The sequence below is a fragment of the Grammomys surdaster genome, unplaced genomic scaffold (assembly GCF_004785775.1).
Source record: "Grammomys surdaster isolate TR1022 unplaced genomic scaffold, NIH_TR_1.0 126531, whole genome shotgun sequence".
Classification (NCBI taxonomy): domain Eukaryota; kingdom Metazoa; phylum Chordata; class Mammalia; order Rodentia; family Muridae; genus Grammomys; species Grammomys surdaster.
The window spans coordinates 8,261,509-8,278,329 of NW_021621323.1; the positions used below are offsets into that span (position 1 = coordinate 8,261,509).

At 38.5% G+C, this 16,821-nt stretch overlaps 1 long non-coding RNA gene across 2 annotated transcripts in view; it reads left to right on the forward strand.

The window, feature by feature from the left end:
* The window catches only part of LOC114614778, a 130,319-nt gene that overhangs the window by 48,326 nt on the left and 65,172 nt on the right, over positions 1-16,821 (forward strand). The gene's annotated exons all lie outside the window — the stretch shown is intronic.

Genomic DNA, 16,821 nt, shown 5'->3' on the forward strand with positions numbered 1-16,821 from the left:
TCTCTCTCTCTCTCTCTCTCTCTCTCTCTCTCTCTCTCTCTCTCTCTCTCCCTCTCATTTTTATGTGAGAATATCCAGAACAAAACATCTTCTCTTAACAATGTGCCCTCGGAAGTAAGACTTTGTGCTGTGCTGGACATAGGCCCCATCACCTTTTTATACTATAGGGGTTTTTGGTCATTTCATTAGAGAGGAATAGTTTGCTATAGCAGTGAACAGTGCATTGGAACATGAAGATCCAGCCTTCAACACAGGTCTTTTAAATGAGGAATTCCTCATGTTTTAGACATGTTGTAGACAGAGGACTGTGTCAGACACTCCCTATGTGATTGTTTCTCTAGTCTTGGTAACAATGTAGAGTCAGAAGGAGTGTGAGACCAGCCTGTGCTGTATTGCAGGGACTCTTGCATGCTTTTCTCTGATTATGTTAGACTGTGTCCAGAAGTGTGGCCTCAGGACTGCACTAGGTGCATCTGTTTTTTAGTCATTGGCTTGAGGTTTCTAACCTCTCCCATTGTTTGAGTTATTCGTTGAAGCAGGACTGAGCTATATCTAGAGTAACATGGGCTGACTTGTAGCTACTCTGGGAGTATATCTCAGAGATGCAGCATCTGCATAGGATTTTTGAAGTGCCATGCTCTATCTCTAGCACTGCACAGAAAGAACAAAAATAAATAATGTTAACAATAGCAGTGATGATGTAATAAAGCAAATGCAATGTACTATCTACAGCCCTAACAACAGGAATGTCAGATAGATATAGATATGGATATAGATATAGATGATATAGATATAGATATGCATGTATGTATATATGCCTGTGTGTATATATGCATATATGTATATATGCATGTATATACATGCATGTATGTATGTATATATGTATGTATATATATGCATGTATGTGTATATATGCATGTATGTATATATGCATGTATGCATATATATGTATATGAGATCAAAAGCAAAAGAGAAATAAATCACTTAGAATAGAATATTCAGAAAAGAAAAGTAAGAAAGGCAGGAAAAATATGGAATAAGAAAGGTTGTAATGAGGGAGAGAATTCTAGTTCCATTCTTGGCACTGCTCTTGACCACAGTTTTCTTAGGCCTCGTTTCTGCATCTGATCAGCATATAGCTGCTTATTCTGCCGTCCATTGCTAGTCTTGAACAGAACATATCTACTATAGTCACTGTCTCTGACCCAAATCATACCATACATATTTTTCAATGATTTTCATTCAGTGTCTCCTGCCAAGGCCACATTAGGCCACTAAGCTAATAAGGGCAGAGAGGAAATACTTGCTGTGTGTGGCAAGGGGGAAGGACACTGATTCTCACAGCAACAAGCTTGGGCAGCATCTCCACATGGTTTCCTTTTACACTAAGAAATGCAAATCGCATCTCAAGAGCCTAGAGAGTATGTAGCAGCCAGATCTGCTGAGTTCAGCCTGCTTCTCTGCTCTCCCCCTGATTCTGTGCCTGTTTTGTTCCTGTGTCTCCCCTTTGCTTTTCCACTTTTCTTCCTCTCTGCACAGCAAGGCTACTATGAGCTCCAGGCTGAGACACTTTTTCTCGTGCCCTCTGTTTCAGTACAAAGAATCTCTCTAAATGCAGTCTCTTAGTCAAACAGTGAGAAGCTGTTTTCCGGGTATTTCAATTCTGAGCCACTGAGAAGCTGATAAATACTGCCTGCTTCTAACCTGCCATCTTGGCTCTCCCTGGGATGCATTTTTAAAGGGCACAAAAAGCACATTTAAGGATATGCACTATAAAAAAAAATAGTATTTCACCCATATTGGCATTACCAAGTAAATCGAAAGTCAAAATCCCAGTTTCTAAACCAAAGCAACATTCTTATCTCCCAAGGATTTGCTTTGTAACTCTCCACTCACAGATACATTGCTACTAAGATAGGAAGCTGTTGCTGTGATCCAGAAACACTTCCATTCTTTCACAGCTCCCTCTCCACCTGCTTGTGTATGTGTCCATGTGTATGTGTTTATAAGGGAGTGTGCATGTATGTGCATGTGTGCACAAGTGTGCACATGTGCATATGCATGTGTGTGTTGATACAGAGGCTGAGTGTGCACAAAGCTGCATCAGCAAGATCTTGATCTCACAGAAGGAATAGATAAAAGAAGACTCTTTTTCGTTAAATATAAACATAGTATGTTCACCTAAATAATTTAACAAAAGGTAGCACATCACCAATATTAGAACAATTTCCTGGCCTCTGTGCCCTATAAGAAGTGGTACACTCACTCTGGAGGAAGGGAGTTGGCGCTTACTTTGTGTATGGCTTTGAGCTGAACACACAATCTTCCAGTTTCTTCATCTAAAAAATGGGAGTGGGTAGGTTGGTGGGTAGGGGCACACACTCATAGAAGCAGGAGAAAGGAAGATGGGAGGGGGTTCCTGGGTGAGGGGGAATGGGAAAAGGGGATAACATCTGAAATGTAAATAAAATATCCAATTAAAAAATATAAATAAATAAAAGAAAAAAATCACTGTCCTGTGACAGGATTGCATGAGCTAAAAGGTAAAAATCAGAATCCTCAGTGGATGCCCCACAAGTCTTATCCATCCACAGAGATCCTGATCTATGAAAAGTGAATAAAGTTCTTTTTGCAGTGAGCAGGTACTGAACATTTTGCAAAGAAGAAACTGATGAAGCTGAACAAGGGTTAAGACTTTGCCTTAGTTAGGGTTTTACTGCTGTGAAGAGATACCATGACCAAGGCAACTCTTATACAGACAACATTTAATTGGGGCTGTCTTACAGGTTCAGATGTTTGGTCTATTATCATTGAAGCAAGAGCACAGCAGCTCCCAGGCAGGCATGGTGCAGTAGGACCTAAGAGTTCTACGTCTTCATCGGAAGGTAGCTAGGAGAAGATTGGCTTCCAGGCAGCTAGGACAAGGGTCTTAAAGCACACACCCACAGTGACCACCAAACAGAGCCACTCTCTGGGCCAAACATATTCAAACCACCACAGACTTATTCTTCCAAATATTTTTCTACTTTATTTTTAATCAGTAGGTAGTTGTCTATGCCTATCATACACATCACAATGCTTTGAAATATACCTATTTGTGAAATGGCCACTTTGAGTCAGTTAACATATAAATTGACTCATGTTCCTACAATCTTTTATAATAAGAACACTTAAGCTTTTGCCCCAGTTTTCAGTAGCTAAATATGTCAGCAGTGATAGTCACCCTGCTGTACAGTGAATCCTGTAAACTAATTCCTAACTGGAATTTTATGTCGTTTGACTAGCACATCCTTAAACAAGTCCTCAAATCTACAAATGCCATTTTATTCACTACATTGGCGAATAAACACTTTTGAAGTTCTACATATCACTGTCAATATCCCATATTTGTCTTTCTGTAGGTGGCTTGTTTTCCTTAACACTGTGTCATCTTGTTTATTCTAATTGTTACAAGTGTCAGAACCTTCTCTTTTTTTTTTCTTAAAACTAAATGATATTTCATTCTGTATGTACTGAATTGTCATTATGTAATCAAATGTTGCTGACAGATAAGTGGATTCTACATCATATCATGAATAATGTAGTAATAACAGAGAGTTGTAGATATCTCTAATGCACTGACTCCAGTCCTCTGAATATGTGTGGTGGTGTGATTGCTGGATCACATGGTGACTTTGTATGTTTTTGAGGAAATTCTAAGTTTTACATAATGGCTGTACTTTTTTTTCTTTCTTTTTAATAATTCATTTATTTTTTCTCAAATCGTAATTCATTCACACAGGGGTTATAAACACAAAAAGGCAGGACGTGGGGAAGGGGATGATACTGGAGTGTGGATGTTCAGGGGGAATACAGTTATCTTTCAGAACCAGATATCAGCTGGGTGAAGGTTCATGGGACAGGTCACTATGACTCTGCCTATGACTCACTTGTCCTTATCTAAGTTGGTATTGTCTGCCAAGGCTACCTATTTACAAGGTCTATGACTACTCAGGCTGGTAAATTTCCACAAAAGCTGCCTGTTTACAATAGCTTATAGCCATCTGTTTCAATGTTTTTCTACAGAGACCCAAGACTTGGTGTTAGTATACATGTATGACAGGCCTATTGCTGATTTTAGGCCTATGGCTGATTTTAGGCCTTCAGTGTGTAATCAGGGATGCCCCAGACATCTCCTCCCTTCTCTAAATATAGAAGGGCTGTGGCGATTCTAACCTTGCGAAGGCAGGGATAGAGGCTTGACCTCCAGTAATTCAATGGGACCTTGTAATGGCTCCGGTACCCCTGTCGTTGTCCAGTGAGGCATGAGGACCATACCCATCCCGATGTCTTTTTCCTGGAGAGGGGATACTTTTGACATCAACCCCTATGCAGTCAGGCTTGTCCCTCAGGGAACCCAGATAGATATTTTTATCTTTTATTTATATTCCCTTGCAGTGCTTAGCCTCGCAGCCTAAGCAAGAATTCATATTGCCAGTCAGAGGGGCTTCTGGGTGGCCCCTCTCTGCTTGGTCTAGGGGCAGAAGTCTCCTCTTTTAGGTTGGGTGAAGATGGGTTTTGGGAACACCCTGTATAAAGTAACAACCTCATCTTGAGTCTCGTGGTCCTCCATAGCTAACTTATGATAATGTATCTGAATAGGTTTTGCCATCAAATTATTGATCTGTTGTTTCACAGAGTTAGTCAGCCTATTTGAGGCCCAGGGACCATGGCTGTACTTTTTAACAAGACATTATTTGAGAGATCTTTACTTTTTATCTTCACCAACAGTTCTTCTACTTCATCCTGTTATGGCAGCCATTTCAACAGATCAAATGCAACTTCATTTTAATTTCTGCTTCCCCATGGTTAGTTATATTGAACATTTTTTCATTCATATGTATATATATATATATGTATGATATATAATGTATTCATATGTATGAATATATATATATATGAGTATATATATATATAGTCTATATGTATGGCTTCTTTTGAGATCCATTCAGGTTCTTTGCTCAGTTTTGAGTATTTGCTCATCATTAGACTATTGAATTAAGATTTTTTTTATTTTTAAATAAATAGTATACTTTTCAATAAAATAAGTACAACCATCATAAATGATATTTATATATAATGACATTTTCATCATAAAAGATGTCTATTATCAAGCAATAGAATACATGTGTATTTATATGCAACATGCATGCATAATATATGATACTATAAATAAATATTTGATACTATATGTATAAGTTAATACATATACATGCATTTATACAGAAAAATAGAGCCACAAAGAAACAGAACAAACTGTTGTTAACCATCTCTTGGAATTTGTATTCTACTCAATTAATTTTCATTGTCCTTTGAAATAAAGAAAAGGAGACATGTAAAGTGGCTGAAAGTAAATAATCTCAAAAGAAAGAAACTGAAAAAATATTTCATTACATTTACTTATTTATATGTGTGTGTCATATGGGAATGTGTGTTTTGGAGAGGTCAGAGGACAACCTGAGGCACTCAGTTTTATCCTCTCACTATGTTGGTCCAGGAATGGAGCTGAGGTGAGGATTTTGTGCATTTTAAATAATGCCTTCACAGTTTTCAAATATTTTTCCATCTTGATCATTGTGTCCTGATCATTCTATATATTGTTTCTTTGTGTACAGAAGCATTTTAGTTTCATAGAATCCATTTGTTTATTTTTGGTTTTGTTTCCTATGCTTTTATGATCATACAAATTTCTAGTCTCAGATTTAAGTCTTTGGCCTGTTTTGAGTTAATTTTTATATATGTGTGAGATGGTCCTTAACTTCATTCTTCTTCATATGAACATCTGGTTTTTCTAATATTGCTCCTTGTGTACTCTTAACATCGTCATTACAAATGATTAACTATAAATGCATGGATTTATTTCTGAGTTCGCATTTCTGTTTCACTGATTTACATATGTGGTTTTAAGCTACTGCTATGTTGTTTTGATCACTATGTCTTCAGAGTATATTTTGAAGTAAGGAAGTGTAAGGTTTCCAGATTTGTTCTTGCACTTGATATATTCTTCCTTAAAACTTATTTTAGTAAATTGAGAATATGATTTTTTTTAACACAAAAGGAAAAATTTTCCTTTTGTGCCTCCTGTATTCTTGGAGTGAATCTCTTGTTTGACCCAAGCATCATTCCCAAAACACCAAGGTAAAGAGGTCCATGAGAAATCACTTCTAGATCTTTTGCCAATTCCATCTTCCTGTAAAGAAGAGACTATCTACAAATGTCTCCTATCTACATTAAAATGATTAATATGAAATGATTAAGCATATGGCACTTGTCACACGAGCATATAAGATGGCCATCCAAAGTATCCTTAAAGTGAAAGCTAAGCTTCCTCTATAAAAACGTAAGTTGTAAACTTGTTCCACTACACGAATAGAAATATGTACCCAGAGTGCCTTTCAGTTCTCTGGAGAACACCACACATTTGAAAGCTCTTGCAGTATTGTCAAGAACCAAAACTGTAGGACCTATGTGTGCGAGCTGCCTAATGCCAGAGGCATTCAGCATGAGATTTCACATAAAACCTTCCTGAGACAGAAGAATAAACTGCTAACTTCCTTCTGATCTCAGCTTGAATATCTAACTGTTGTTCAGATGTTCACAGAGCCGAACGATAGAATTCTATCATTCATTAAGTAGAATCTAAGGTCCCTATTTGGGAAAAAAACAGCCCATTATTCATTGACCATGTCTCTCTTGCTCCAACTCATCAGGAGAATGACGACTTCTTACTCAAACTAAGAGCTAAGAAAAATGATTACATTTTTCTGTTGGTGCCAAGAGTATTGTACGCAGTTAGATTGAACCTAACCACACCTCTAATAAATAGAACTCTCATAAACTTAGTGGGTAGGGGTTCAAGGAGGAAACATTGCAGTAAAATTTATGACAAAGGCATCCCTCACACTTACTTAGTTCAAGAGAAATAGGTAATACATTCTAGCCCAGTTTTTCACATTAATTGTGAAGGAATCAGGTTGCATACCACCCTGCAGCTTGCTCAGGGCAGAACTGACACCCAACCCTAGGTGCATTTTCACTAGTATGTATACGTTGATTTCACTTGGATTGCCTCATGTTTGAGAAATACTAAAACTCACTAGTGCAGTGATTTTTATAAGACATTTATGAAAACTGATCTGACCATTACTTATCCAATTTGATGAAGGAAGGGAACTAGTCCTCAAAACTGGCACCCTGTTAAGTGGAGGAACACCCTGCCAGGCATTCGTTGGCAACTGAAGAGTTCAAGACCCAGAGGGAGAAAGATCAAATGAACACTATGCGTTTGGCCATGGGAACGGCCCAGGCTTCTGGAATGGGAGGAAGATAAATAACATTAATTACTAGCTTGGGCTTCCTCCTCAAAGGTGCTCAAGAACTGGTTTTCCAGGTATAAATAAGGCATCACACAAGTTAGGCCTGCCTCTGGCACTTGGCATGTTAATTCTTGCCTCTATTTAAGTCTATCTGCGTCTCACTCCCTGCTCATTTCAGTCTGGCTCCTGGCCCCTGGGCTCCATTCAGAGATACAGGATGGCAGATAGGGATGAAATGGTGACAGCAACTGAAGACAGAAGCAGAGTAGGGCTGTTGTTGTCATGCTCCGCAGTCACAATCGTGTCCCTCCATTTTACTTGTCAACTTACGGGGAGACTTCAGTTGAACACAGCTGAGTGCTCTCCCAGGTCCTGTCCCTGTCTGTCCCCACCCCGCCATAACATCCACGCCAGCACTGCCCAACAAAACTTAGAGCTCATGCACTACCAGTGTGGATGTCCTGTGTTCTTGATCACTGTGTTGCCGTCTTCCAGCAGCTTTGATGCCAGAGACTTTATGGAGAATTGTAAAAGTAAATTAGACCTCAAAAGAGGACTAAAATTTTCACCGGAATGTTCCAGAAAATGTTTGTGGGTGATAGCTGTTTATACCTCACTTGGACAATGTCTCTATTCTATATATGTAATGCTTTCTTTAAATTAGCTCTTTTGTTAAAAACTTTAAAGGCTAGATATGCTGGTGAATGTCTGTAAACCTCAAACTCAAGGGCTGGGGAAAGAGTATAACAAGGTTAAAGTCAGTTTGGGTTACATAATGAGACTGATTTTGTCTCAAAAGCAAAAACAAAATCCTTAAATACTTAAATTTAGTCTAAGCAATAACAACAACAAAAACAGAAAAATAATAAATTTGGCATATATATGCATTTTCTACTTTATCTTATATATCCATATTTTTCATTTCTTTTGATTGGGAAAATTTCATACAAATATACATGACATATTATCATGTCTAGCCATTTTCCTCACAGTGTTCCCCAATATGTTGCCTTCCAACTTCCTGTCTTTTTTTTTTTTGATAAATCACTAAGTCTGGTTAGCACTGTCCATATTTATATGAGGACAAAGCCATCCATGGAGAAAAATCTATCCAGTGGTCTTATCCTCAACAAACAATAATTCTCCCTTCTTCAGTAATTAAACACTGCCCATAGCCCCTTGGTATGGGGTGAAGGCTTGAGATCAGCTCATCGATATTGGGATTTTGGTTGGCTTGGTCTTGTAAAGGTCTTATGAAGGAAACCATGGCTTCTATGAGATCATATGTACTGTAGTAATGTGGTCCAGAGGACAGCATTTCACAGCACTCCTCCCCATTCTGAGCTCTAAGTTTTTTTGTTTTACTCATATATGATATTCCCTGAGCTTGTTAGAGGGATGTCCCACTTATGACTGTGCACTTAGTCTTTTTTTTTTTAAATTGGATGTTTTATTTACATTTCATGCTATCCCCTTTCCCTATTCCCCACCCACCCAGGAACCCCCATCCCATCACCCCTCCTCCTGCTTCTATGAAGATGTGCTCCTACATACCCCCCACTCCCACCTCTCCACCCTCAAATTCCCACCCACTGGGGCATCCAGTCTTCATGAGACCAAGGATCTCTTCTCCCAACTATGCCCAACAGGGCAATCCTCCCTTACATATACAGCTGGAGCCATGGATCCCTCCCTATGTGCTCCCAGGATGGTGGTTTAGACCCTACGAGCTCCAGTTGGTTGGTATTGTTGCTCTCCTCATGGGGCTACAAACCCTTTCAGCTCCTTCAGTCTTCACTCTAACTCCTTCATTGGGAACCCCATGGTCAGTTCAATGATTAGCTGTGAGCATCTGCCCCTGAATATGTCAGATTCTTGCAAACCTCTAAGAAGACAGCTATATCAAGCTCTTGTCAGCATACACTTGCTGGCATCTACATCAGCATCTACCTTTGGTGACTGCACATGGGATGGATACTCAGGTGGAATGGTCTCCAGACAGCCCCTGCTTCAGTTTCTGTCCCTCATTTTGTCTCCATATTTGCTCCCTTGAGTATTTTGTTACTCCTTCTAAGAAGGACCGAAGCACCCCCACTTGGTCTTCCTTCTTCATGAGCTTCACGTGGTCTGTAAGTTGAATCTTGTGTATTTCAAGGTTCTGGGCTAATATCCAATAATCAGTGAGTGAATATCATGTGTGTTCTTTTGTGATTGGCTTACCTCACTCAGGATGAAATTTTCTAGTTCCATCCATTTACCTAAGAATTGCTCAAATTCATTGTTTTTAATAGCTGAATAATACTCCATTGTGTAAATGTACCACGGTTTTTGTATCCATTCCTCAGTTGAAGGATATCTGGGTTCTTTCCAGCTTCTGACTATTATAAATAAGGCTGCTATGAACATAGTGGAGCATATGTCCTTGTTATATGTTAGAGCATCTTCTGATTCTATGCCTAGGAGTGGTATAGCTGGGTCCTCAGGTAATGCTATGTCCAATTTTCTGAGGAACCGCCACACTGATTTCCAAAGTGGTTGCACCATCTTTCAGTCCCACCAACAATGGAGGAGTGTTACCCTTTCTCCACACCCTCACCAGCATCTACTATCATCTGAATTTTTAATCTTAGCCATTCTGACTGGTGTGAGATGGAATCTCAGTGTTGTTTTGATTTGCATTTCCCTGATGACTAAGGATGCTGAACATTTCTTTAGGTGCTTCTTGGCCATTTGAGTTTCCTCAGTTGAGAATTCTTTGTTAAGCTCTATACCCCATTTTTAATAGGGTTATTTGGTTGGCAAGTGAAAGACCTATATGACAAGAACTTCAAGTCTCTCAAGAAAGAAATCGAAGAAGATCTCAGAAGATGGAAAGATCTCCCATGCTCATGGATTGGCAGGATTAATATAATGAAAATGGCCATCTTGCCAAAAGCAATCTACAGATTCAATGCAATCCCCATTAAAATCCCAACTCAATTCTTCACAGAGTTATAAAAGGAAATTCTCAAATTCATTTGGAATAACAAAATCCCAGGATATGGAAAACTATTCTCAACAATAAAAGAACTTCTGGAGGAATCACCATCTCTGACCTCAAGCTGTACTACAGAGCAATAGTGATAAAAAAAAAAAAAACTGCATGGTATTGGTACAGAGACAGGCAGGAAGATCAATGAAATAGAATTGAAGACCCAGAAATGAACCCATATACCTATGGTCACGTGATCTTTGACAAAGGAGCTAAAACTGTCAAGTGGAAAAAGGACAGTGTTTTCAACAAATGGTGCTGGTTCAATTGGAGGACAACATGTAGAAGAATGCAAACCTATCCATTCTTATCTCCTTGTACAAAGCTCAAGTCCAAGTGGATAAAGGACCTTCACATAAAACCATATACACTGAAACTAATAGAAGAGAAGGTGGGGAAGAGCGTCGAATACTTGGGCACAGGGGAAAAGTTCCTGAACAGAACACCAATGGCTTATGCTCTAAGATCAAGAATTGACAAATAGGACTTCATAAAATTTCAAGGTTTCTGTCAGGCAAAGGACACTGTCAATAGGACAAAACAGCAACCAACAGATTGGGAAAAGATCTTTACCAATCCTACATCTGATAGAGGGCTAATATCCAATATATACAAAGAACTCAAGAAATTAGACTCCAGGCACTTAGTCTTTTAATCTCAGTACTTGGACCAGTTATATATCTTTCTATTGACTATAGTCCAAAATCAGATTTCTCTCACCATTTTGAAATTTTTATTAGAACAACAGAGGAATTTCTCAAGGGTCATCAAGAGACACTAAAATAATCCAATTAATCTTTTCAGACACCCCAAAAATGATATTAAATTCTAAGTGAAACAATTGACAGGTTAGCTCTCAGTAGACTTTTGTATGTCATGCATTAAAAGGAAGGCCAATGAAAGCATTGTACAAAAGAAGTCACTCTTCTAGGCTAAAACATGTTGCTATAGAGACTGAAGGTCTATATCTCTGAGGAGATCCATCCAAATGTAATAGCCATGCCAGACAGTGAAAGCCTGAACTAAACTGATGAATTCAAAATTAGGGGAAGATGAAGAGTTCTGTCACAGTAGAAAAAATAAGCGGGAGGTACAGAGGAGGAGGAAGGTAAGGGTGTCATCAAAGATGGTGGTAAGCTTTGAGGACTCCGACTGCCAAGGAGATTTGAAGGAAGGTGAAGTAAGCAGAAAGAGATATCGTTGAATAGCTTTCATGAGAGGGTATAACTGACTACATTGATCTGCAGTCGTCAGAAATTTGACAGATAAATGTATGAAGTGGATACACACCCCAGGATAGAAAGTGAGGCCACTGCTGTTGAAGAATGTCAAATAGCAGGAGAAGGGACATTTAACAGGTTTCAGTCAACTGTAAAGTAGATTCTTCAGCACTGGGGAAAAGATTGTGGAAGATCAACAATTACCAGATCAATTAAATCGAGGTCTCCAGAACCATGGAACTAATATTACCAAATTAAGGTTCTGAAAAGTCAGGGCTGAAGAGATGAGATGGTTCCATGGTTAAGAGTACTTGCTGCTTTTGCAGAAAAGCTTGGGTCAGCTCCTACTCCCCACAAGACAGCTTGCAACTGTCAACTCCAGTTTCAGAGGATCTGATGACCTCTTCTGGTTTCCATAGACATGAGGCACACATGTAGTACACAGCCATACATGCAAACCAAACACTCATGCATGTAACAACCCGTTCTGCCCCACGTTCAGGGGCCACTTTGTCCCAGCCCGAGCTGCCGTTCTGGTCCAAGGGTCAGGGTCTAGCAAGAGACAGAGTGGGGATGGAGGGGCAAGAGACTCGAAGAATGGAGACAAGATAGAGGCTCTGATCAAGTCTCTCTTTTTTATTGAAAGTAAATCCTGGGTATTTATATGCTTTTCCACGTGCCTTGCATCGTGGATACTATGTGCACCTTGCAGCTGGAGGCACTAAACAGCAAAACAAGATATGTGAGAAAGACAAGATGTTTATCAGAGTGTGCTCAGCTGTTGTGGGCTGTTGAAAAGAAGTCTCTTGTCAGGGTATATGGCTCGAGATGGCTGCAAAGATGATAGCCGCTTTCTGCTAGGAGTCGGCTCCCAACACATGCACATAAAAATAAATAGATCTCAAAAAAGATAAAGTAAATGTGGGTATATATAATATTTTCTCTATGTATTTGAATATTGTTTGGTGCTTTATTTTCAACGCAGACAATCATAAAATTCTTTGTGAAGTTTTAAAAATCATACATAAGAAATAGAGAGGAGGTTCCATCAGTAAAATGCTTGTCATGTAAGCATAAAGATCTAAGGTTGGATCCCAGGACTTCTGTATAATACAGGAGCAGTAGTGTGTACTGTAACCCCTTGTGCTTAGGAGATGGAGAGTCCCCGGAGAGAGCTGGCTAACAAGCATGGCTGAATCAACAAGCTCCAGGGTTAGTGAAAGTTCCCCATTCCCAGAAGTAAGTCAGCAGGTCCATGAAAATGGCTCAGTGGGTAAAAGCAGTTGTGTGAAACCCTCATACTGTGAGTTCAATTCCTAGAGGCCACATAAAGATGGAAGGAGAAAACCAACTCCAAAAAGCCTTTCTCTGACCTCTATATACATGCCGTTATGTGTGCGTTTACACACACACACACAAACACACACACATATACACACATACATATACACACACATATGTACATACGTATACACGCATACACATGCATACACACACATACATACACACACATGCATACATGTGTAGACACACATGTATAAATAAATACCTACACATACACACAAAAATAAAGTTAAAAACACATACAAGAGTAGCTGGTCAACTGTTCCACACATGGGAATAACTGCTGCCATTTCTATTGTTGCTTTGAGTAGTAAGACACCAGAAATAAGCTCTCAGATGAAAATCTGGATACATTGAAGCAATCATTCAACTTTTTACATATGTATAAACAAGAATATTAGACAATTAGCTCCAGTCTTCACCATAACAACCTTCCCTGAACAGTTAAAAACATTTAATTCAGTAGACTAAACTAACAATGTAACTTCGTTTTTGCTAGAGAACACAGTAATAACGTATCTTATTACACAGGGCATACAAAGAAAACTGAGACCAAGAAGTAAGTGTGCTACAATTATAGATATTGCTTTAACATAATTGGCAGGTCTACTTACTAAATTATGAGTTCAGTGGAAAAAACAATCTACTAAATCAACATGTAGGACATGTTACCACTCCTAGGTCATTGAAAATAAACTTTTCTTAATCAAACATCTGGCATAGTTTCCCCTTTATATCCTTTATAAAGACACTCACTCAGATCTATAACATGAGGATGTGTATCTTCCACTCAAGGTCCAGAAAAATATTTGAAAGCACTGGTTAGGCCCCAGTAAATTCACTCTTTGGCAGACTCACACCTTACTTCTTTACCTGTTGCTCACACAGACTTCCTCCTGCATCCTCCTCTGAAATTCTCAGATGTCTAACTCTTTTTCAAACCCAAGATCTACAAAAGTAAACATGATACTTCAAGTGTAATTCAATCAAAAGTAAGGGAGCTATCCATACTGCCTGCTTCATTTTTACCTTATATATTACTGCTAATATGCAAATTGTTTCATACCTAACTAAGCTCCATTCTGGATCCATAACTTAGATTCTCAATTAATAACGTCACATCTTTCCATTGTTGCTATAGATAATTCAATAGCACAATTCTATGCAGATAATTGGGTATTTTTTGACAGAAAGTAGTATGTGTATTAAGTATACATATTACCATGTATAAATAGTACATTATAATAAAGCTTTTAAAAATTGTAAAGGGATGTAACATTAGTGTTAACATTGAAGTTCTAGTGTTTATACAAAGCTTTCAGAAACTTCAGAGATCAAAGGAATTTTTTCAAAATGATTCCTTTGTCTTCACACAGGATTTAAAAGTCATCGCAGGGCAGGCTTGCCAAATTTGCAAAGTGAAGCCATATTCTCTAGAAATATGTCCTTTAATTTTAAAGGCTGGTCTCGTTTGGTTGGGGAAGAGTAACTGGTATTCTCAACATGCCAAGAATTCAAGGTCCATCAGAGCCATTTCCACATTTCATCAGGAGGCAAAATTCACACTGCATCTTACATGCAGACAGGGATTTGGCAGGGCTAATAGAAGACTGGAAGTCTCTCCAGGCAAGAGCCAAGCCTTCAAGATCTCTCAAACAGCAGCTCCCGCTGTGAAGGAGTGGGCAGACCCAGGCTGTGAAACCGTGAGGGAGCAGGGTTGCTTAGCTGAGTGAAAGAAGATGATCCAACTGGAAATGGAAGCCAAGAGTGAAGAGGCAGTAAGCAAATGAGAAAGTAGCAAAAAAAAAAAAAAAAAGTAGAAAAAGAGTAATTATCAAAATGATAGAAGTACAAAGTCCAAGAGCATTAGGGAGAGAGCTCACTATGAGGTCCATGCTTGCTAAATCTTATCGTTCAGGAGACTGGACTGAGATAATCAAGGCCAACCTGGGCTATATACAGTGAAACCCTGGTGAGAGAGAGAAAGCAGGGGCCAAGTGGGGAGAGAGAATTAAAAAGAGTTGATTGGCAACTGCTAAACTGAAGATGATTTATAAAAGGGGTAAAGAAAAATCTCAGAACACTGCTTGAGCAAAACAAAGGAACAGAAGCTAAGAACTCCTGTTTCTTGAAAGAATGTGTTTTAGTGCATAGATATTTTTCTATTTCAATGACCTTAACTGAAATTAAGAAGTGTTTTAAACTAAATAGTTCTGATGTACAGCGAGTTAGCCAGATTTTACATTCTGAAGTGTACCTAATCGTATAGAAATGTTTCTATTGTCCATTTCTAAAAGCTAGGATGATTTGAAAATTTCCCTAGAAGATAGGATAAATGAAAAGAGACACATTTAACTCAATTTAATTATTCTACAATGTATTGAAATATCATGTTACCCAATCTTATGCTTCCACGTGTAAGTCAAATATAAATTTTAAAATACTTGAAAAATAAAGGTAAAACTAAAACAATACAAAACAACGTCACATTTAGGAATTCAGGCTGAAGGATCTAAGGAGATGGTCAGCTATTAGAAGGAAATAGAATACCTCCACATTGGCAAGGCATTAGAATCTTCCAAAGAACTTTAAAATTGCTTGAATGTTCCTATACTGTTTCTTTAGTAGCTGTTTGTTGTAACCATGTCAGTGAAATTTAAAAAGAAACAGCAATTCTTTGTTAAAACAACACCCCTTCTTTGTTAAAAGCTGAGAGAGTTAAAGACGTTACAGGAGATGTTGCAAGAAGTCATTTCTAGTTTGACTGACAGCCCTGCAGGGCCTGATGCTCACTGTGTCGCGTCTCTCTTGCGGTGTTCACTTTGGATTCTTTATGTCATCCTGTCCTGAAACATTGCTTCAGTGTTTCGATACTAAATCAACACTCTAATTCCCAGTTCAAAGGATGGCCTTACTCCGAAGCACACTCCCCTCAACATCTACAGGGTGAAACAGAGTTTCAAGTTCAAGTGTCCCAGCATCAACAGCTGACAGAAAAAGAAGGATATTGATTTCATATACTAAAAGGAAATTACTGGTTTTTGGGGAAAGCATAACATTCAGAGGAAAAAAAATATGAAGATGCTTTTCATGCAAATTTTCCTGTGAAAAACATACTTTTTCTGGAAAATTATACCCTTGCTGTCATATCTCATTATCAAGAATTCATATGAAGTATTTTTTTAAAAAAAAAACTGCTTAAATTTATAAAACAGCTTTTCCGTTTGCAGTTCTAAGATACAGATAAAATCGTTTCTATAAGATTTCAAAGGGGCCAAAGCTACTAGCGTCTTTTCCTCTATGAAATTTTAAAATTTTTCTTTGTGAAATTGTGAAACAGTATCTCTACATTTAAATTAAAACCAAAAGAACTGTTTTCTCTTCGTGAAACAATGACCTTATTGGCCTTACCTACAGAAGCATGAGCTAGTCCTTGCCCAAGTTGCAGGTATCAGTCCTGAGGAGTCCCCCTGTCTCCAGCAACAGTTTACTACATACAGAACCTTGAGGAAGGAACTGTGAGTATTGCGCCTTTTGTGGGTCCCTGAATCATGTGATTTTATTTTCATTGAAAATAGTTTCTTTTTCATATAATATACCCTGATCATGGTTTCCTTACCATATTCCTTCCAGAACCTCCCCATTTCCCCTGTCATCTGGATCCACCCCCCTTCTGTCTGTCATTAGAAAATAGACAGGCTTCCAAGGAATAAAAATAAAATATAACAAACCAACACAAAAAAAATATCTGGATAGGAGAAAACAAACAGAAGGAAAGGAACCCAAGAAAAGGCACAAGAAACAGATATCGACACAGATACCTGTCTGCACATTTACGAGTCCCACAAAAACTCAAAATTCAAAAAAGTCA